Below are 23112 nucleotides of genomic sequence, written 5' to 3'. Positions count from 1 at the left end.
TTTGTGTCCCTGTGATCTTTCAGTTCCCCCAGCTGAGTTGTCTGCTTTTCTCTTCTGTAGCACATCCTGTCTTGGGGAAAAGCTCACAGTCTTCATGATCATCTGCTTTGTTCTATGTCATGGAAGTGTGTCCCTCAAACAAGAACAACAGGGAGTCCAGTGGCACCTTAAAGACTAACAGATTTATCTGGCTATATGTCAGACACAAAGTGGGTTTTTTACTCACGGAAGCTTATGCCCAAAAAAATCTGTTAGTCTTTAAGGTGCCACTAGACTCCTTGTTGTTTTTGTGGATACAGACTAACATGGCTACCCCTCTGATATTTGTCAAACAAGAATGTCAGTGAACTCCAGGTGAGGGAACCAGGAGTGACCTCAGCTAGGTACACGGAGGTTAAATATACTTGGGCCTTGATTCCACTAGGATTTAACTAGCTTCAATTAACAATCTTGATGTAAAAACAACTGGGTTTTTTTTTTTCAATAAAAAATAGCCCATATATAGTGGCCACAGTAATTTAGCAAACTTCATGAAGACCTGATGTAACCCTTTCCCTAGTGTAAACAAATTTGGAGCATCACATTTATACTTTTTCTCCCACTGCAAAGCAAGTGTTGGTCACCAGGTTCCCCCACTATGGACAGATTGTCTCATTCCCAATTGTTTTCACATTGCACTGGGTTCTGCTGAATGTTTTTGTACCATTTTTCTCATTTTTAATATATTTAAATATAACAAAGAGAAGGAGCAGGATTAGGGACATGGAAAGAAAAGTTTTTTCCACCTCTGTGATACCTGAAGAAGAAGCAGTGAGTTGGAGGGAGTCCCACCTTCCAAATTACTCCAGCAGTGTTTCTCTCTTTGAGATAGAATTTATGTTCTCCAATTTCTACTCTTCCATCTTTCAATGTACCCTGTGATGCGGTGTTCTCAGCCCTCTGTTACCGAAATATCGGGTCTGCCTAGCTGAGAGCCAATTAACAGCCTGACAGGGATAAGGGAAAATGCTTTATTCTGAAAAAAAAGGAGAGCCTGTACCTTGGTACAAAAGACTTTGTCTTACACAAATTTCACAAACCTTTTATAAACATTCAGGCAAAGACCCTTGTGTGTTAATACTTGATTGGTAAGTGTAAAATCTCATGTTCCCATTATCTGGGTAGTACTGACTGGTTTGGAGCAGGATTTTCCTGCTTTGAGGCAGAGGAAAAGAGATAATGGAAAAATTCAGGCTACTGTGTCCATGAGCAGTACTCAGCTCCCCCCTCCCCCCACTGGCCGCTTGTAATCTATTAAAGGGGGTCAGCCAGCTTTCACACTCTGCTTGGGAATCACACTTTAATTTCATCCTGAAACATAATAATTTAGGGCCTGAGATGAAAGTCTCACAAACCTGGAAGGGGGATTTGAAAAGATCTTAAAGGATCACAAATGCAAAAGCTAGCTGTGGGTGGAGGAGAGGAACAATCAACATGGATTCACCAAGGGCAAGTCATGCCTGACCAATCTGATTGCCTTCTATGATGAGATAACTGGCTCTGTGGATATGGGGAAGTGGTGGATGTGATATATCTTGCCTTTAGCAAAGCTTTTGATATGGTCTCCCACAGTATTCTTGCCAGTAAGTTAAAGACATGGCTTGGATGAATGGACTACAAGAAGGATAGAAAGTTGGCTAGATCGTTGGGCTGAATGGGTATTGATCAATGGCTTGATGTCTGGTTGGCAGCCGGTATCGAGTGGAGTGCCCATGGGGTTGGTTCTGGCTCTGGTTTTGTTCAATATCTTCATTAATGATCTGGATGATGAGATGGATTGCACCCTCAGCAAGTTTGCGGATGACACTAAGCTAGGACGAGAGGTAGATACACTGGAGGGTAGGGAAAGAGTCCAGGGTGACCTAGACAAATTGGAGGATTGGGCCAAAAGAAATCTGAAGAGGTTCAACAAGGACAAATGCATAGTCCTGCATTTAGGATGGATTAATCTTAAGCACTGCTACAGGCTGAGGATTGACTGGCTAAGTGGAAGTGCTGCAGAAAAAGGACCTAGGAATTACAGTGGACGAGAAGCTGGATATGAGTCAGTAGGGTGCCCTGATTGCCAAGAAGGCTAACAGCATATTGGGCTGCATTAGTAGGAGCATTGCCAGCGGATTGAGGGAAGTGATTATTCCCCTCTATTCGGCACTGGTGAGGCCACATCTGAAGTAGTGTGTTTTGGGGCCCCAGCTGAAGTATGGCGTTTTGGGGCCCCTATTACAGAAGGGATGTGCATAAATTGGAGAGTCCAGCGGACAGCAACAAAAATGATTAGGGGGTTGGGAGACATGACGTATGGGAGAGGCTGAGGGAACTCTGCTTATTTAGTCTGCAGAAGAGAAGAGTGAGGGGGGTATTTGATAGTAGCCTTGAACTACCTGAAGGGGGGTTCCAAAGAAGATGGAGCTCAGCTGTTCTCAGTGGTGGCAGATGACAGAACAAGGAGCAATGGTCTCAAGTTGCAGTGGGGGAGATCTGGGCTGGATATTAGGAAACACTATTTCACTAGGAGAGTGGTGAAGCACTGGAATGGGTTACCTAGGGAGGTGGTGGAATCTCCATCCAGAGAGGTTTTTAAGGCTTGGCTTGACAAAGCCCTGGCTGGGATGATTTAGTGGGTGTTGGTGCGGCTTTGAGCAGGGGATTGGACTAGATGACCTCCTGAGGTCCCTTTCAACCCTAATCTTCTATGTTTCTATGATAGTAAGCACATTGGAAATACAAATACACAGTCAATATTCATAACTCCAGAGACAAAAATGATCGATGCATTCAAATAGGATAATCATATTTAACAAATCATAACTTTTCCATAGACACCTTACATGCCACATTTTGTAGCAGATACATTATAACTATATCTTAATTATATCATAATGATATCACTGTGATGAATATGGGGTGCAGTGTCACAGTGGTCAGGCCTTCCAAGAGACAGCCTGTGAACAGAGGTCAAGTTCTGCCTGCATGCAGGCTCACAAAATCTGTCAAGAACAGGGCTGGTATTAGAAAAACATACACATTCTGAGATGTGTTAGGCATAGGACATTCACACAGACAGATTCCAAAAAGATGGTACCAGAACCACCTGACCTCTCTTAAAGATAAGTTCATGATGCCAGTGTGGTGGATAGATATGTTTTGATGAACTAACATGCACAAGGTAAGGGGTGGTTACTGACCATGTCAGAGGGGCAGTAACTGGCTCGTCAGATGGGCAATATGAAACTTGTTGGTATCAGTGTACAAAACAGAGTCTCAGAGGAAGTGTCTTTGGCCAGCCAAGGGGAAGTGGAAAGTCCCACTACTGACTGAGCTGGTCCATTGTGATGAGTATACATGTGGTAATGGTCCTGCAGAGGCTAAAGGATACTAGGACCATGCTTCATTCGTTGTCTGGGTGCCTTTGCTACTAAACTGGGGCAGTTTGATCGGAACCTGATGTATGGGGTGTCTGGCCAGAGCCAGTGCAACACACAGAGGGAACCAGGGCTACCCAGAGGATTCACGGGGCCCCTGCCGCCAAGTTGCCGCTGAAGACCCGGCACGTTGGTGGCGGGTCCTAGGGCAGAAGGACCCCCTGCCGTGGGTCTTCGGGGCGCTCCGGCGGCGAGTCCCGGGGTGGAAGGACCCCCGGCCACGGGTCTTCGGGGCACTTCGGTGGCAGGTCCCGGAGCAGAAGGACCCCCCCCCCCCCGTTGCCAAATTGCCCCTAAAGACCCGGAGCGGAAGAAGCTCTGGGGGCCTGGGCCCCGCAAGAGTTTTCCGGGATCCCCAGAGTGAGTGAAGGACCCCGCTCCAGGGGCCCCAAAAAACTCTCATGGGGGCCCAGGGCAAATTGCCCCACTTGCACCGCCCTCTGGGCAGCCCTGGAGGAACATACACATGCAGACAACATCTGACAACAGCAGTGTTATAAGTGAAGTGATAAACACAAGCTGAAATTATGACTAATAGTATTTAATCCAGCTAAATCTGGGGAGTGGCCAAAACCCATTCCTCAGAGGCAAAAGGCAGCTGATGCCTCAGCCAGGTGTAAACAAGGGTGATGGACCTTTACCTGCTAAGTGGCCATTCTTTGTCAGGAAACAGGATGAGGGCAAAAAAATCTACATTTTAGCACAGAAACCACATGGTGTTCCTGTTCACATAGACTGCCTGTAGCCTTGCTTCCAGCTGGGAATGCTTCTCAAAGTGGAAGCAGGACTATAAACTAAGGGGCAGACACCCCCACGCCCCAATACCCTTCTCTCCCCTTGCCCACTGTATTCTCTGCATCTGAGAAGACAAAATGACACAGCCCCTAAGCTTTGAAGGAGGGGTCCTGACCTAAAGAATTTGGTCAGTAACACTACTGAAGCACATGCTGAGAAAAAAATTGCTTTGAAACTAAAATAATTTAAGTATATGTTTTTAAGCATTTTATCTTTATTTTTCTTGTAACCATTTATGACTTTTAAGCCACATTACCTGTACACTCATAAAATCTCTTTGTACTTAATAAACTTGTTTTCTGTTATATAAGCCAGTGTGTTTAAACTGAAGTTTCTGACTAGCTATATGAAATAATAAACTGACATATTATTCTCTTAAAGATTTATTGACTTGTGATAGACCCAGGCCAGTTGGGAACAGCAGAGTAGTCCTATTGGTATCCAGGGAGTGGGCAGGCAAAGCCCGTCCATGCTAAAGAACCTCCCCCCAGCCTAAGCAGAGGATCCACAGGTCCATGATATCATATAATTCTTGGAGACAACTAATGAAATAACAGGAATGAGAGTGAGGTCACGGAGCTAAAAAAAGGGAACCTGACAGGGACACTGAGCAGAGAACCCTGGACAGCGCCCGCTGCTCCTCGAAGGCATCAAGGGAGCCAGTGGACACAGCCCAGAGGAACTCTGCCTGGATGTGTGAATAGCTGGAGGAGCGGAAATAGGCCTCACAGTTGCAGGAAATCCCGTTGGCCAAGCTCATCTACCTGGTTTTGTAGCTGGCCGTTTTGGCCAGAGCTAGGAGGAGGTTGACAAGGAGGTCCCATGACTTTGTGGGGCCATGGATGTGGAGTGCATAGATGAACGAGTGAGGGGAAAAGTGCAACCAAAAACGTAATAATATATCTAAGAGGAGCCAGAATAGGGGCTGCAACCTGGCACACTCTAGGTAAATGTGTGCAATGGTCTCCCTCATGCCGCATAAGGGGCAGATATCTGGGACGGGTAAACCGCGCCAAGTACACGGCCATGCTTACGGCCCTGTGAAGGAGCCCCCAACTGATATTCCCAGCAGGCCTTTGAACCAGGTTGGAGTATAGGCTGGCCCACCGGGGCTCCTCACCCTCGAGAGGTGACACAAGGGTGAGAAAGTGAAGGGTGTGAAGGATGAACATGTATAGATGTTTCCTTGCCACGGTCTGGAACCGAACTGGCTGTAGATTGTGCAGCCGACTCGTGGTTAAAGTGCGGGGAGCCGGTTGGGTCCACGGGGCAGGGGTCCGATGAAGAGGTCCGGAGGGCCAGGGTGGGTGGGGCATGTTCTCTTGCAGGACCCAGTCAAAGTAGGCTAGAGCAGCGAGTGACAAAGCAGCCTTCACCTCCTGAAGTAAGCACTGGGGAGTACGAGGTCTGGAAAGCCCCATGCGCTGAGCGGCCGCCATGGACCTGGTTGTTGAAAACAGGTTCCAGGTCTGGAGGAGGTCTTGGTAGAAGACCAGCAGTCTGAAGCAGTTTCGTGGAAGACCTCTTGGATGGAGATAAAGGAGCTACCAGTCGTATTGGAGCCCTCAGAAGCGGCGGAGGAAGGCGTGCACCAGTACTCTGCACGCCAGACTACCTGCACCATACAGGAGCCTCTGCTGGGCCTGGAGGTGGAAGACACGGAGCTGAGTGCATAAGCACTTCAGGCCCTGGCCTGCTTCCTCCAGGGGCAGGTGGAGGACTCCTGCAGAGACCCAGTGCACTTCTGGCCAAAAGAACTCCAGAATCGCCGTCTGGAGGGTGGCCAAGAAATCTGGGGCCAGGACCAGGGTGTTGAGCCGATATCAGAGCATGGACAGGACTCGTTGATTGAGCACTAGTGCTCTCCCTCGGAGGGAGAGGCACCAGAGTAGTCCTGTCCATTTCCGGAGCCGTTCCATTACCTGCCCTCTAAGTCATGCCAGTTCTCCAGCGGAGACAGATGCATGGCAGAAGGGTAAACACCGAGATAGAGCAGCGGACCCACGCTCCACCAGATGGCCTGAAGCCCGAGTGGGAGTGAGCTCGCCTGCCTCTTGTCCCTGGCCACCAGGCCAGAGCTCTTGACCCAGTTGACTTGGGTGGAGGAAGCTACCGAGTAAGTGGCCTGGCAAGCCTCCACCTGCGCCAAGTCGCCCAGTCCTGGACCACAAGGAGCATATCATCTGCGTACGCCAACAGGACCAGCCGCAGCTCCAGCTCTTGGAGCACCAACCCCCTCAGCCTGCAGCAGAGGAGACAGAGGAAGGGCTCAATCATCAGAGCATACAGCTGGCCCGAGAGGGAGCACCCCTGCCGCACTCCTCACCCAAAGCTGACTGGCTTGGTGAGGATCTAGTTGAGCCTGACCAGACACTCTGCGGAAGTGTACAGCACCTGGAGAAAACCCAAAAACTGGGATCCGAAGCCACTCACTCACAGAATGCTCAGGAGATACCCATGGTCCACCTTGTCGAATGTCTTCTCCTGATCCAGGGACAGGAGGACCAACCCTACCCCAAGCTCCAAGAGATCCCAGACCAGATACAGGTTATCAAAGATGGTGCGGCCCGGGACGGTGTAGGTCTGCTCTGGGTGGACCACGTCTGCCAGCACAGACACCAGCCGCAGTGAGATGGCCTTCGCTACAACTTTGTAGTCCGTGCTGGGGAGCAAGACGGGATGCCAATTCCCATGGACGTCCCCCTTTTTCGGCAATAAGGTGAGCACGGCTTGCCTGCACAAAAGAGGGAGGACCCCGCTCTGCAAGGACTCGGCCCAGACGGTGACTAGGTCCGGGCCGAGGACATCCCAGAACACACAGTAGAACTCCACGGTCAGCCTGTCCATGCCCGGAGATTTATTGGTGGACATGCAACGGAGGGCTTCCGAGAACTCGACCAGAGTGAGAGGTAGCTCTAGCCAGTCACGGTTGCCCATGCTGACCATTGGGAGTCTGTCCCAGAGCACTCTGCAAGCATTATGATCGGTTGGATCCGGGGAGAAAAGATTTGCATAGAAGGCCCTGGCCCTCCCACACATCTCCACCTGATTCGTGGGGGCGGGGGGTGCTGTCCTCCGCCAGGAGGCAGGTGACGTGCTTCTTGGCCCCCCTTTTTTTCTCCAGGGCGTAGAAGAAGCGGGAGCCACAATCCATCTTCCGAAGGAGGCAGATACGGGATCAAACAAAGGCACCCCGGGCCCGATGGTCTTCAAGGGCCCGAAGCTCCTCCCACTTCTCCTTGCACACTCCACAGAGGGATGGATTCTCGGGGCTGGCAGCCAGACGCCTCTCCAGCTCTAACACCTCCCATTCCAACTGCTCTATTGCCACATCCCTCCGTTGGCTGGCGCCCCGGGTGTAGTCACGGCAGAGGAGCCAGGTCCCACCACCGCCGCGCTGAGGGAAAAGCGTGCCTCTGCCCTCACCAGGCCAGCCAGAACTCCCAGAAGGACGCCATGAAGCCCACATCATCCAACAAACTGTTACTGAAGTGCCAATAGGCTGGCCCCGGCCTCTCCGCGCAGAGAGAGGCCGTCACGGTGGCAAGATGATGATCTGAAAAGAGGGCCGGCCAAATGCTATAGGAATGGGCCAGTGAAAGGTGGAAACGTGACAAGTAAATACGGTGTAACCAGGAGTGGCGTGACCAAAGGGCCTCCACCAGGACGAAGGTGAACGTCGAGATGTCATCCAGGTGGTGGTCGCACCAGACGTCCACCAGGGAGTGATGTTCGACAATCTCCCAGAGGACGTCTGTGGTGAATGAGCACTGCTTGGTCCCCAAGTGGTCCTGCTTCTCAAGAGTGGTGTTAAAGTCCCCACCCAGGACCAGGCACTCGCGAGGACCCAAAGAGCCAAGGAAGGCGGACGCCTGCTGATAGAAATGCAACCATTCTGGTCCCGATGTCGAGGCATAAACGTTGACAAGATTCACCACAAGCCCCTCCATGTGGACCCAGAGGTGCAGCAGGTGGCCCAGCACAGCCTCGGCAACTCCCAGCACCTCGGGCTGTAGGTCAGGGGAGAACAGGGTTGCCACTCCAGCCGTACGAACTGTGAGGTGGATAAAATAGACATCCTCCCAAATGTGTCCTTTAAATTCCTGAGGTCTGTGCTTCGGGTTCAAAATGATCCCATAGCTCTGCAACTATGTCATAGGCTGATTCCCACCCTGGCACTTCGAGTGCAGAATGTGAGGGCCCACAAGAACTTCCAAAATTAATACATGCTACTCCAGGCTTGTATTAAACTTCCAGGGTACAGGTTTTCTCTGACCTTGAATGGGTAGATGTTAGGATATAGGTATTCAAGCCAGTCTGGCATGTGTATTCTTATCACTTAGCTTGTTATACAGGTATAAAAGAAAGAAACAAAAATCACTGTCTGTCTGTGTAATGGCCTTCTCTTATTGTGACAGTCTGAGGCCTGGTTCTTCAGCTAAGCAGCAGAGGCCAGCCATAAACTGGAAAACGTAGGGTCACATCCTCACATTCCAAACTAGTCATATTGAAATAAGGCAATCTGGGGCTGTTAGGAAGGTGATTCGATCGATCACCTCCAGAGAAAGGGAAGAGCCTGAAACATGTAAAAGGAAATTTGGTTTGATAGTTTTCTGTCTGATAAGAACTCACTTATCAATAGACACAGCTGGAGAACCCTTATCTCTGTTGTGACAGACCCAGACTAGTGGGGTACAGGAGTCTGGTAGAAGGCAAATATGCTGGTCACTGGATGAGTAGTTTTCTGTTCCCTAAGTGACCAGAGCAAGGGCTGCAGTAGAGTAATCAGGAACCTGCTAGAACCAATTAAGGCAGACAGGCCGATTAGATCACCTGCAGCCAATCAAGGCAGGCTAATCAGGACACCTGGGTTTAAAAAGGAGCTCACTCCAGTCAGGCGGGGAGGAGCCAGAGGAGAGGAAGTGCATGTGAGGAGCTGGGAGCAAGAGCACAAGGAGCTGAGAGTGGAGAGGCTGTGCGCTGAGGACTAAGGAGTACAAACATTATCAGATACCAGGAGGAGTCCTGTGGGAAGATAAGAGGTGTTTGGAGGAGCCATGGAAGTAGCCCAGGGGAGCTGTAGCTGTCATGCAGCTGTTACAGAGGCACTATAGACAGCTGCAATTCACTGGGCCCTGGGCTGGAAACCGAGAAGAGGGCGCCCGGGTTCCCCCCCAAACCTCCCAACTCCTGATCAGACACGGGAGTTGATCCAGACTGTGGGGAAGATCACTGAGGTGAGCAAATCTGCCAATAAGCGCAGGACCCACCAAGTAGAGGAGAACTTTGTCACAATGTGGTGAGGTGGGATCGTTGCACCAGCGTGGTGAAGGAGAGTGATTCCAAAAAAAAAAGGTAGAGGGTTATTTTTTTTTCACCACAATGACGACTTTAGTGCGGGATTGATACAAGTCTACAGCAGTCCAGCAGGAGGCTACCCGCGTCCAGGCAGCGCCCAACAAGGCAGTGCGCTGCAGCAAGAGACTAATTGCTGCTGATCGACCGGATTCTCAAGACCAGGCTTATGTTGCGGACTGGTAAACAGGTAAGACCCTACAGAGCTGAACCGTGGCCATGATCGGACGCCAGATCATACGGGCCAGCCATTGGCTGCCAAAATGACGCAGGAGGTGATGTAGAGGCATACTCTGGCCTTTGAGAGGACAGCCTACAGGAGACCTGGCCTCAAGATCAGTGGTCTGGCATCCTTGCCCCATTCCTGTGTGGGAGCCGAAGGCTTCTATTGATCTGCTGAAGAGGCTGCCGCGACTACCCCCAGCTGAAAGCAGAAATCCTGGCGCAGAATCTGGTATGACTGCCAGTGCAGGCCCAGTGGTATCACAAGTGAGGTACTAGGAAAAAAAAGAACGCCCACACGGTCCAATTGTATGACCTCATCCATCTCACATGAAAGTGGTTGCGAACAGAATCCAGAGTCAGGAAAAATACTAGAGATTCTGGTCATCGACCACACATGAAGGGACTACCGCAGACCTTCGTCCTGCATGAGCCAGAATGAACCTCCACCTATGGATGAGGTTGTTGCACTGGTAAGAGCGAAGACGCGAGGATCTGACTCCGCCAGTTAAGAAGAGGGACCCTGGGGAACAACAGCACAAGTCCTAGAGCTTGGCGTGACTGGGCAACCAGGAGATCACAGGTGGAAAAGAGGGGCTGAAGGCCCACCAGAGGCACAGAAAGTTGGAGCAGCGTAAGAGAAGGGATCATGATTCTTAGACTGCCCAAACCAAGACCGGCGACTGCTAGGGCTCCATACAGTGTTATGCCTGCGGGAGTGGGGACATATGCTGCACAGTGTCCAATGCTGAGGAGGCGATGCAGTGTAACCTGGGGAACTGGGGAGACCCATGCTCTCTAATCCACCTGTTGAGGTCCCTTTTCCACTAACCCACATTTGTCACACGACCATGAAACTAAATGGTGGTAGAGGAAACGGCAACTGGTATGATTCGGGGAGTGCTATCACGCTGTCTCAGGGAAGCTCGTCAAAGTGTGTCAGCTACTGTGGGCTAAGTGTACAGGGATAACATGCGTCCATGGGACAGTTGGTTATTACCCCACCATCTCAGTAAAACTCGAGATTCAAGGGAACACTATTGAGGTAGCAGCAGGTGTAGTCCCTAAACTCCCATACCCGGTGCTTATAGGGATGGACTTCCCGGGTTTGGAAATTTACTCCAGTAGGAGGATTGAAGGAAAAGTGGAACCCTGAAGTTAGTGAGGCTTCCACAGTAGACTGTCAACCCCTAGTCTTCTCTGAAATATCCCCAGATTTATTTTCCATTCCCAGACAGGGTAGAAAGTCAAAAAGGGAAAGGAGGGCAGCTAAGGCCTTGGGAACTCGAATACTGACTCAAAGCCAGAGGGTCGCTCTCGTAGGTAAGTGGACCCAAACAGCTGAAAAGGAGGCCACCCAGGAGAGAGAAGCACCCGAGTCTGACCCCCACCCTAACGCTTCTGAACCAGTAGAGGCAACAGAGACTGGACCCCTAGATCTTAGGCAGATTAGCCCGGGAGAGGAAATTTTGGACGAGACCAAGCTGAAGACCCAAGGTACGACAACATTAGGAAGGAGGTGACTGAAATAGATGGGATCCCTGTGGAAGGGAAAACCTAGGGACCAGGACCCTATTTCATAATGAAGAAGAGTCTCTTATACTGGGTTGCACCAGTACAGGGGCAGAAGGTAGAGCGGATCCCAGTACCTCAAAAACACCAGAACGCTGTATTAAGTCTCGCTCATACTCATCTTTCTGGGGGCTTTTGGGGGTAAAGAAGACCCTGGTACGAGTCCTACGACAGTTCTTCTGGCCCGGAGTACAAGAAGAAGTGCGGAAGTATTGTGCATTCTGCCCGGAGTGTCAGCTCCACAGTCCCCATCCCCACCTGAGAGCACCTTTAGTACCCCTTCCCATCATAGAGGTCCCCTTTGAGTGAATAGCCATGGACCTAGTGGGACCCCTGGAGAAGACGGCTCGGGGCCACCAATATATACTTTTTGGTTTGGACTATGCTACTCGCTACCCAGAAGCCATCCCCCTGCAGAACACAGCCTCTAAAATGATAGCCAAAGAGCTGGTGGGGATCTTTGCCCAAGTGGGGCTACCAAAGGAGATATTAACAGACCAAGGAACCCCATTTATGTCAAAGCTAATGAAGGAGCTCTGTACGCTGCTCCATATACATACCCTGAGAACTTCAGTCTACCATCCACAGACTGATGGGTTGGTAGAAAGGTTTAACCGAACCTTCAAGGCTATGATACGGAAGGTGGTAAGTCGGGATGGGAAGGATTGGTACACCCTAATACTCTATCTTATGTTTACTATCCGAGAGGTACCGCAGGCCTCAACTGGGTTTTCCCCTTTTGAGTTATTATACAGGCATCACCCCCATGGCATACTAGATAACGCCAAAGAAATCTGGAAAGAGAAACGCAATGAGGGGAGAAATATAATAGAACATGTAATACAGATACGAGACTGGATAGCCTGGGTCACCCCTATTGTACGGGAACATTTGGAAAAGGCACAGGAGGCCCAGAGAACCCATTACAATCATCAGGCAAAAGTCCAACAGTTCCAACCAGGGGATCGGGTGATGGTGTTGGTACCACGGCATAAAGCAAGCTTCTGGTCCAATGGCAGGGACCCTATGAAGTGGTTGAACCCATGGGGGAAGTAACCTACAAGGTTCACCAGCCAGGATGCCAAAAACAAGAACAGATTTATCACATCAACCTTCTGAAACCCTGGCATGCACAGGAGGCATGCATAACTATCCAAAAAGATCTAACCCAGGAAAACAAACCTTCCAAACAGGTGAGAGTGTCTCCCGATTTAACACCAGACCCAAAGAATGAGGTGTCTGAGACGATCTTCCAGAACCAAGATGTGTTCTCGAGAAAACTGGGTCGAACAACCGAGACATAGCACCACGTTGTCACGAACCCTGGGGCCAGAATAACAATGAGGCCCTATCAGGTGCCAGCGGCCAAAAGGGAGGAAATAAAAGCAGAAGTAAAAAAAAATGCTGGAGTTGGGGATCATCAAACAATCCCACAGTCAGTGGTCCAGTCCAGTCATGCTGGTGCCCAAACCTGATGGCACCACAAGGTTTTGCAATGACTTCCAACGATTAAACGAAGTATCCCAGTTTGACGCGTACCCCATATCTCGCATAGATGAGCTAGTGGACCGTCTGGATAATGCCCGATACTTGACCACCCTAGACTTAACAAAGGGGTACTGGCAGATTCCCCTTGTGGAAGACGCAAAGGAAAAGACTGCATTCTCTGCACCAGAGGGTCTTTTTAAATATACTGTCCTCCCTTTTGGACTATATGGGGCCCCAGCTACTTTCCAGCGCCTCATGGACAGGCTATTATGCCCGCATAACAATTATGCTGCTGTCTACTTGGACGATGTGGTCATTCATACCCCAGACTGGGAAACCCATCTAGAGAAGGTGGTATGGCGAGTCCCTGATACCTTCAAATGAGCTGCTACCAGCAAACCCTGCCAAAGTGCACCGTAGGTTTTACAGAGCCAAAATATCTTGGCTACATTGTGGGAAAATTCTGGTAAAACCCCAAGTGAACAAGTTGGAGGCCATCCAAAATTGGCCCCGACCACGTCGCAAGAAACAAGTCCGGGCATTCCTAGGTGTAGTGGGGTATTACCGACGATTTATCCCCCACTTTGCCACAAGGGCAAGCCCCCCTGACAGACCTAGTGAAATCCTGTGGACCTGATCGCAGATTGGTCTGACCTCAGCAGAGGAAGCATTCACAGACCTACGGACTGCCCTCTGCAGTAACCCCGTACTGATAGCCCTGATTTCACCAAGGAATTTATCTTGCAGACAGATGCATTGGAGTAGGGTTGGGGGCCGTTCTATCACAGATGGTCGGGAAAGAGGAAAACACTCAATTCTCTACACGGTAGGAAACTCCTTCCGATGGAACAAAAATATGCAGTGGTGGAGAGAGAGTGCTCACCGTAAAAGGGCCATGGAGCATTGCGCTACTACTTGCTCCGGGCGCAGATTAGTCCTCATGACGACCACGCCCTCTTCAATGGTGCAGCAGAACAAGGAGAGAACACAAGAGTGATCAGGTGGTTCTTATCCCTCCAATCTTTCCACTTCGTGGGCAACACAGGGCAGGGACCATCACACGGTAATGCCGATGGCTTGTCACGTGTGCACTGTCTGCTTTCCAAGCTGCCTAACCCCTTGATGTTGGGCAGGGGGAGGGATATGTGACAGAGCCAGACCAGTAGGGTACAGGAGCTGTAAGGGCAAATATACTGGTCACTGGATGAGTAGTTTTCTTTTCCTGAGTGACCAGAGCAGGGGCTGCACTAGAGTAATCAGGAACCTGCTAGAACCAATTAAGGCAGACAGGCTGATTAGATCACCTGCAGCCAATCAAGGCAGACTAATCAGGGACACCTGGGTTTAAAAAGGAGCTCACTCCAGTCAGGCGGGGGAGCCAGAGGAGAGGAAGTGCATGTGAGGAGCTGGGAGCAAGAGGCACAAGGAGCTGAGAGTGAGAGGCTGTGCTGCTGGAGGACTAAGAAGTACAAACGTTATCAGACACCAGGAGGGGAGGTCCTGTGGTGAGGATAAAAGAGGTGTTTGGAGGAGGCCATGGGAAGTAGCCTAGGGAGCTGTAGCTGTCATGCAGCTGTTACAAGAGGCACTATAGACAGCTGCAATCCACAGGGGCCCTGGCTGGAACCAGAGTAGAGAGTGGGCCTGGGTTCCCCCAAACCTCCCAACTCCTGATCAGACACAGGAGGAGTTGATCCGACTGTGGGGAAGTCACTGAGGTGAGCAAATCTGCCATAAGCGCAAGGACCCACCAAGGTTAGAGGAAATTTGTCACACTGTATATTATGTAGCTGTAAAGCCCTTACGTCTGTATAGATGTAGTGTGAAATCCTCACATCTGTTTGTTTTGTATGCTTTATTTGCATGGTCTCTGGTTCTGTGATTTTTTCTGTCTGCATATAATAATTATTGCCTGGCCATAAAATATTAAGGTGGTGGGATATATTGAGTAGTTAATCATGTTACAAATATGTTATGATTTTGTTAGGTAATTTTAGTAAAATGATTGGTTATGTATAGCTAAGAATATTACTAATATAAATTAGGAGCAAACAGGAAGTAAGTTGGGATCTAAAATAAGGAAAAAGAGAACTTGGATTTAAGCTTGCGGAAGTTCACCCCAATAAGCATTTAATTGTTTGCACCTTCGGACTGGGTATTGTTGCTCTCTGTTCATGCGAGAAGGACCAGGGAAGTGTGAGAGTGAAGGAGTAAGCTCTCTAACAGTAGATGCTGACCACCACCCAAGTGCAGAACCCCTTTGAGAGCCCAGGAAGGCGCACTTGGGAAATTCCTTCCTATGTGGGTACCCAAAGTCCTTTCACTGACTCTGAGCCTGCCTTTCCTGCTCAGACCTTTCATTTTTCAATGAGGACTCTCCACCAGCACAGTCCCGACCCATCCCCGCCACAGTCACCGTGCTGGGCAAGGAGGCAGCCCCATTCCTCACCCCCAGTGAGGCTACAGTCAGGGGCAACAGCAGGGCGGGAGGGTTGTTGCAGCACCCCCTGGCACCCACCATGAGGGAAGCGAGGGAGAGTTCTAGACCTGAGAGGGGCCCTAGGAGCACATGCAATAACAGTGGTGGGGGTGAGTGTGCTGCTGGGGGGGCAGGAAAAGGGGGGCACTCCCCCAGAGCTTGCTGCTGACAGCAGGGAAAGGGCTGGGGGGAGTCCTCTTTGGCCTCTGTTTCGAAGCAGCCTGTCTGCACCGCAAACTCATCCCCAGCCCTGCCCCATCCCAGAGCCCACACCCCCAGCCAGAGCATTCACACCTCCCCACTGCACCCTCATCCCTCTACCTGAGCCCTGACCCCCTCCAACACCCCAAACCCGTCATCCCCAGTCCCAGCCAGAGCCCTCATCCCCCCACACACTGACCCTCTGCCTGAGCCCCTCCAGCACCCCAAACACCTCATTCCCAGTCCCAGACAGAGCCCTCACCCTCCACACTCCTACTCCCACCCTAAGCCTCTCCCACACCCCAAACCTCCCAGCCTGACAGAGCCTTCATCCCTACTTTTGCCCTGAGCCCCTCCCACACTCCAAACCCTCATCTGCAGCCTCAACCCACAGCCCTCACCCTTGCATCCCTCCCATCCCCAAACTCTCTCCCAGAACCTGCACCCCAATCCCCTGCCCCAGCCTACCACCTGCACTCCAGACCTCCTCCCTCACCCAAACTCCCTCCCAGATCCTTGGGTGGGGGGCAGATTTTGGGCAGGGGCAGGTTCTGGGCACCACCAAAATTCCTACAAACTTGCCACCCCTGATCCTGCCCTGCAGACCTGAACTCCCAGCATTCTCAGGACACATGCTGACCCCTAGTGGCCACTGCTGATATCCAGCACCTCCCTCCTCTCTTAACTTGTGAGTCCCTCTCTGGATTGGAACTGGACTGGAACCAAAGACCATCTTGGAAGCAACGTTACCAGCCCAAGCAGTCAAAAATCATGAGTTAGACCTCCCCCAAAATCACAGGCTCTACTGCCGCCACTTCTGACATTATGAGTGTGATATACTATCTCACTGAAAGATGACAGGGCCAGAAAGAGTTAGTTAACTCACCTCACCGACTGACCTGACCCATGGGTGAACCTTAAGGACTGGTTAGGAAGATATGTAAATGAATAGAGCTTTGAAATGCAGTCTGCACTGTTAGACAACTCAAGGATAGGTGTTTGTTCAGCTCTTGTGATATGAGCAAACAAGTCTTGATCAAAAAAGGAATATTAGCATTTAGGAAGACACATGAGTGAAATAGTATTATTGTCCATGTGTCTCTTTGAAGGTTGTACTAACCTGTATTTGAACTGTTTAATGGATAAATTACCATGTACTAATTGCCAGGCTGTTTGGGAGAAGGAGTTAAGCCTATTGTTTTCTCAGGCCAAAAGGCTGCTGGAAATGTATAAGAAGCCTGGGACACGATCCTACTTCATCTCAGATCTGCTTTTGGTTTCAAGATGGGGAAACCTTAAGCCACAAGGACTGAGCTCCCCAGTCATTGACTGGAGCTACCCTGAATATGGACTTTGGACTGTAACCTATGGACTATTTCTAAAAGGACTTCTGGTAACTACAAGCTCACCTCTGGTATGCATCTGAACCTCAAGAACTGAATTCAAGTCTGTATGTATATTGATCTTTTAACCAACACACTCTCTCTCTTCTTTTTTAATACATTTTAGTTTAGTTAATAAGAATTGGCTAATAGTGTGTATTCTGGGTAAGATCTAAGTTATAATTGGACCTGGGTGTGTGGCTGATCCTTTGGGATTGGAAGAAACTTTTCTTTTATATGATGAGAAGATTTTCAGTAATCATCTTCATATCTGACAGGTGTGTCTGGACGGAGGCCTAAGGCTGGGCACTTTAACGGAACTGTGTTGTTTGGACTTCTGAGTAAGAAGTGAGGTACTACAGAAGCTGTTCTGTGCTGGTTGGTAAATCTAAGTATTGGAATAACCACCAGCTTCTGGGGTTTGTTTGCCCCGTTTGGTTTGCAGTTCACTTTGACTGAGTGACCTCAGTGAACTCCTACAGGCAGCACCGTCACACTGCTTCATTCATTCTTTGACAGAAATTTGGCTGCAGACCCTTCCCTCCGAGAGAGACTAAGGGACCTGCCACCGAATTGCCGCAAAGAGCCGGCCCTGGGGGAGGGCGCAATTTTATATTCTTGCCTCAGGTGCAAAAATTCCTAGTTACGGCTCTGCATGCCGCTTCTACATTGAGCTGCATGCCATGCTAGGGGGGTGCAGCCACACTACCCCAACCCTGTGCTTTGACTCCATCAGTGGAGAATCATGCAACAAGGAAGCGGTTTTGGGGGATGATGAAGATGATGATGAAGAGATTGATGATAGCTTACAGCAAGGACGTGGAGAAACCGGTTTCCCCAACAGCCAAGGTATGTTTCTCACTCTGGACCTGAAGCCAGTATCCCCTGAACCCACCCAACGCATGCTCACCAACCCCGTAGGCAGAGAAGGGCCCTCTGGCGAGTGTACCTTTGTAAATATTACACATGGTTTAAAGGCAAGCATGTTTGATGATTAATCTGCCCTGGCATTCGTGGCCAGTACAGCTACTGCAAAAACCTGTTAATGTATGGGGATGGAGCAGAAATCCCTGGTGTTTGCTGGCATTCAGACAACATCCATTCCTTATCTCTCTCTGTGTTATCCTCAGGAGAGTGATATCATTCATGGTCACCTGGTTGAAATAGGTGCTTTTATTAGGGGGCATTCAGAGGTGCCCGTTCCTACTGGGCTGTTTGCCTGTGGCTGAACAGAAATGTTTCCCGCTGATACCCACATGGTGGGGGGAGGGGTGAAGTGATCATTCCAGGGAATAGTGTGGTGGAGGGTGGTTATTTGGGTTTGTGTTGCATGCTAACCCGCAAACCGCAGCCCCTCCTTTTAAATTGCAAATCCATTTTAAATGGCCAACCCAATGGCAGCTTGGTATGGGAAATGGGGACGCTGCTGTTTGAAACCATCCCCACGTGTTAGAAAAGTTAAAGCAGCCAAAAGACTGTGGCTTACCAGGGCTGCCTGCAAGTCGGATTCTGTTGCCTGGCCCTGTGGGAGTGATCTCTCCCACCCCACTGGCAGGCTCTCAATATAAAAGGCAAAATGCTACCTTGTAATGAAAGCACATGTGCTGTGTAATGTGAATGGCAAGGTTTAACAGGAAAGAATGATCCTATTGTTCTCTAAAATGTGTCTTTTTCACCACCAATCTCCCTTTTCCCCCAGCAGCTGCAAATGTTTCTCCTTCACAGAGGCTAGCAAAGATTAGAAGGTGAAAAAAAAAAATGCACTCAGGATGAGATGTTCTCAGAGCTACTGCTGTCCTCCCAGACTGACAGAGCACACCAGAATGCGTGGAGGCAGATGATGTCAGAGTGCAGGAAAGCACAATAGGAACGCGAGGAGAGGAGGCGGGCTGAAGAGGATAGGTGGCGTCAGCTTGCTGACAGAAGGCAAGAGTCGATGCTCTGACTGCTGGAGCATCAAACTGATATGCTCCAGCATATGGCTGAGCTGCAGGAAAGGCAGCAGGAGCACAGACCACTGCTACAACCCTGTGTAACCAACCGCCCTCCTCCCCAAGTTCCATAGCCTCCTCACCCAGATGCCCAAGAACACGTTGGGGGGGGGGGGTGGGACGAAGAATGAGGATGTGGATCAATAAGGGCGGGCGTGAAAGAGAGTGTTGTCGGAGATCTTGAGGGCTGCACCACTTCACCCAAAGGATTGCCCAAGCAATGAAGTGTCCTTCAATAAGTTTTAAAGTTTTTAAGTTTAAGTTTAAAGTGCGGTGTTAGCCTTTGTCCTCCCTCCTACCTCCCACCCCCTGGGCTACCTTGGCAGTTTACCCCTATTTGTGTGATCACGTTCATGCTATTCTTTATTAATTGAACAACAATGATTTAGCCTTTGCAAGCTGGGTGATCGAAGGGAGGGGGGGGAATAAGAGAAAACCAGAAGTGTTGTGGTGGGGTTTCATTACTGAGAGAAACAAACAGAACTTTTCACACCTAGCCGTGCCAGTTCATTGAAATTGGTTTCAAAGCCTTCTCTACGCAACAGTGCATCTGCTGTGCTCTTCTAAACCGCCCCGGTGTTCTGGCTGTCGAATCAGCGGTCAGCGATTTGCTCAACACGCCCACCCCACACCATAAACGTCTCCCCCTTTACTCTCACAGAGATTGTGAGCGCACAGCAAAGAGTAAAAACAATGGGAATATTAGTTTCACTGAGGTCTACATCGAGTCAGTTAAACTGCATGTCAGCGTTGTTTTAAACATCCAAATGCACATACTACCACCAATTCGTTCACCGTTGCATCACCTAGTTGAATGGCTTCCTGAACACTGTCCAGGCGTGCCTGTGATATGGCTTCATGAGCCATGACATTAAGGATTAGGCTGGGCCCAAGATAACCATAGGCATGTCTCAACATCCCCAGCTGTGTATTTTCTGGTCTGGGAAGAAAGTCCCTTCCTGCAGCTTTTGAAACACACCAGATCGCTGAAGACGTGAGTGTCTATATACCTTTCCGTGCGCAATTCCCACGTTATATGTGTTGAGATACATCCCATTGTGATCCAGCCAGTGCTTGCGAAACAGCATGAAGACCCTTTCGGTTATGTACTCACTGACTTGGTGCCTCCTTGCCAAATAGGATATGGGTTCCATCTTATCGCCCCACCACAGTTATGGACCATGCAGCAAAGCCATCACTATGACCTGCACATTTCCCAGAGTTACTATCTCCTTATATCAGCAGATCTTTTATCTGTGTGGTGTACTGCATCACACAGCCCCAGTAGATGCCTACTCAAAACTGGATGCCGACTGACATTGGTAGTTGTCTGGAGTGCCAAGCTTCCACGGCTATCGCACCCTTTCTCAACGTGAGGGCTACGCTCATCTTGGTATTCTGGTGCTTCAGGGCAGGGGAAAGCAAGTCACAAAGTTCCATGAAAGTGCCCTTCTCATGTCAAGAAAAGTTTCACAGCCACTGGAATCATCCCAGACCTGCAACACTATCTGGTCCCACCAGTCTGTGCTTGTTTCCTGGCCAGAATCAGCGTTCCACAGCATGAACCTTGCGACCCGAATACATCTTATGATGTGCATCATTGCTGGGGCCTGTACTTGTGAGATCTGGCCAGTCTATGTCCTCATCAGTTCATCAGTGTTTGCATTGCTCCTCGCGGGTTTTCTTTGGAGGTTTGTTCTGCATATATTCCAGAATACTGTGCATGTGTTTACAGGTCATAATTGCCACGATATCTCAGTGCTCCATGACACCATCTATGGTGTCTGGGCCTGAAAAAAGGCGCAAAATGATGTCGCTCTGACAGGACGGGAGCGATTGACGACATGGCTACAGGATTCAAGGTTCCTTTCCCACTCTGAACGTTAGGTATAAAGTGGGCCCTACACATGGACACTTCTAAGCTTATTACTAGCTAACTAGATCTGGTAACTCTGCCACCATCCAGAAATTTTAGTGTCTGGAGACTTCCTTGTCCCCCAAAACTCTCCCCTCCCTGGGTGCCTTGAGGGATTTCACCAATTCCCTGGTGAACTCAGATCCAAACCCCTTGATCTTAACAAGGAGAAATTAACAATCCCCCCTCCAATTTCCCCCACAATCCTTGTGAGCCTCATCCAATCCCCTTGGACTTAAAACAAGAAAAATCAATCAATTCTTAAAAGGAAGTTTAATTAAAGAAGAAGGTAAAAATCATCTCTGTAAAATAAAATGGAAAATACTTTTACAGGGGTATCAAATTCGCTATAGCCCAGAGGACCCCTTAGCCTTAGGTTCAAAAGTTACAGGCAAGCAGAGGTAAAATCTCTCAGCAAAAAAAGGACATTTATCAGTTGAGGAAAACAAAATTAAGACTAATCCGCCTTGCTGTGGCTATTACTTACAAATTTTAAACATGAAAGACTGATTATTAAAAAGATTTGGAGAGCGCTGATGGATGTCTGGTCCCTCTTATCCAAAGAGAGCGAACAAAACCAAAAAAAAAAAAAAAAAGCATGCAGACAAAGACTTCCCTCCACCAAGCTTTGAAAGTATCTTGTGCCCTTATTGGTCCTACGGTCAGCTGTCAGCCAGGTTCACTGAGCTTCTTAACCCTTTACAGGTAAAAGAGGCATTAACCCTTAACCATCTGTTTATGACACAAGAAATTACAGTCCACAAAGGGGGTGGCTTTGCATCAAGGAGAAACACAAACAACTGTCACACACAGAATGGCCCCCTCAAGGATTGAACTCAAAACCCTGGGTTTAGCAGGCTGTTGATTTCACAGAGGGCAGGAGAAAGCAAATGAATACAAAACAAATCAGGTCTATTTCTTGTTTTGATCCACTCCATTTATCTTTTACATCTTTAGGGTGGCAGCAGACAATGCAGTTTGACTGCTAGCCATTGTCAGCTCCTGGGTGCTTGGCAGAAGGTGCTGCATTATGACTGCTAGCCATTGTCAGCTCCTGGGTGCTTGGCAGCAGTCTGCTCAGGCACCCATGACTGACCTCACCAAGGTCAGTTAAAAGAGCACCCAGGAATATGATGATGATAGCTACCAGTCATAATACACCATCTGCTGCCAAAAGGCAAGGAGCTGCTGCTGTGTAGCAATGCAGTCCCACGTCTGCCATTTGCCTAGGTACCCTTCACAGAGGTCTGCTAAAAAAGCACCTAGGAATATGACAACAATGGCTACCAGTCATAACACACCATCTGCTGCTGCTGTGTAGCAATGCAGTCCCACTGCTACCAGCACCCAGGAGGGTTACGATGACAGTCAGCTGTGTGAGTTCCATGCTTGCCGTGGTATGGGGTCTGCACAGGTAACCCAGGAAAAAAGGCTTCAAACCGTTGTCTGCCCCTGTTTTCATGGAGGGAGGGAGGCAGGGAGAAGGGGGCCTGATGACGTTTACACAGGACCACTCGTGAAACTGTTTTTGCCCCATCGGGCATTGAGATCTGAACCAAGAATCCCAATGGGCAGGAGAGACTGCGAAAACTATGGGATAGCTACTCACAGCTACCCACAGTGCAATGCTCCAGAAGTCGATGCTAGTCTTGGTACTGTGCATGCAGTCCGCTGACTTAATGCACTTAGAGCATTTTTTGTGGGGACACACACAGACTGAAAAAAACAATTTTTTAAAAACCAACTTCCATAAATTTGACCTAATTTTGTAGTGTAGACATACCCTGCAATAAATTGCCTAGGGAGGTTGTGGAATTTCCATCTCTGGAGATATTTAAGAGTAGGTTAGCTAAAATGTCTATCAGGGATGGTCTAGACAGTATTTGGTCCTGCCATGAGGGCAGGGGACTGGACTCGATGACCTCTCGAGGTCCCTTCCAGTCCTAGAATCAATGAATGTATTGTGATAAAGTTCCTCCTCTACCTTGGTGGGTCCTGCGCTTATTTGGCAGATTTGCTTACCTCAGTGATCTTCCTCACAGTCTGGGTCAACTTCTCCTGCGACTGATCAGGAGTTGGGAGGTTTGGGGGGAACCCGGGCCCAACCTCTATTCCGGGTTCCAGCCTGTGGCCCTGTGGATTGCAGCTGTCTATAGTGCCTCTTGTAACAGCTGCATGACAGCTACAGCTCCCTGGGCTACTTCCCCATGGCCTCCTCCAAACACCTTCTTTATCCTCACCACAGGACCTT

At 49.5% G+C, this 23112-nt stretch overlaps 1 protein-coding gene across 1 annotated transcript in view; it reads left to right on the top strand.

Annotated features, from left to right (window-relative positions):
• Positions 1-20980: 20980 nt before the first annotated feature.
• LOC116815868 (uncharacterized) overlaps positions 20981-23112 on the top strand; it is a 385671-nt gene continuing 383539 nt past the window's right edge. Inside the window, exon 1 of the mRNA XM_075069934.1 lies at positions 20981-20993. The gene's annotated coding sequence lies outside the window, so the exon portion shown is untranslated. The remainder of the gene's footprint in view (positions 20994-23112) is intronic.

Source organism: Chelonoidis abingdonii, chromosome 10 (assembly GCF_003597395.2).
Source record: "Chelonoidis abingdonii isolate Lonesome George chromosome 10, CheloAbing_2.0, whole genome shotgun sequence".
NCBI lineage: Eukaryota > Metazoa > Chordata > Testudines > Testudinidae > Chelonoidis > Chelonoidis abingdonii.
Note: the sequence above shows the minus strand (reverse complement) of the source record. Positions and strands in the feature narration are given on the sequence as shown.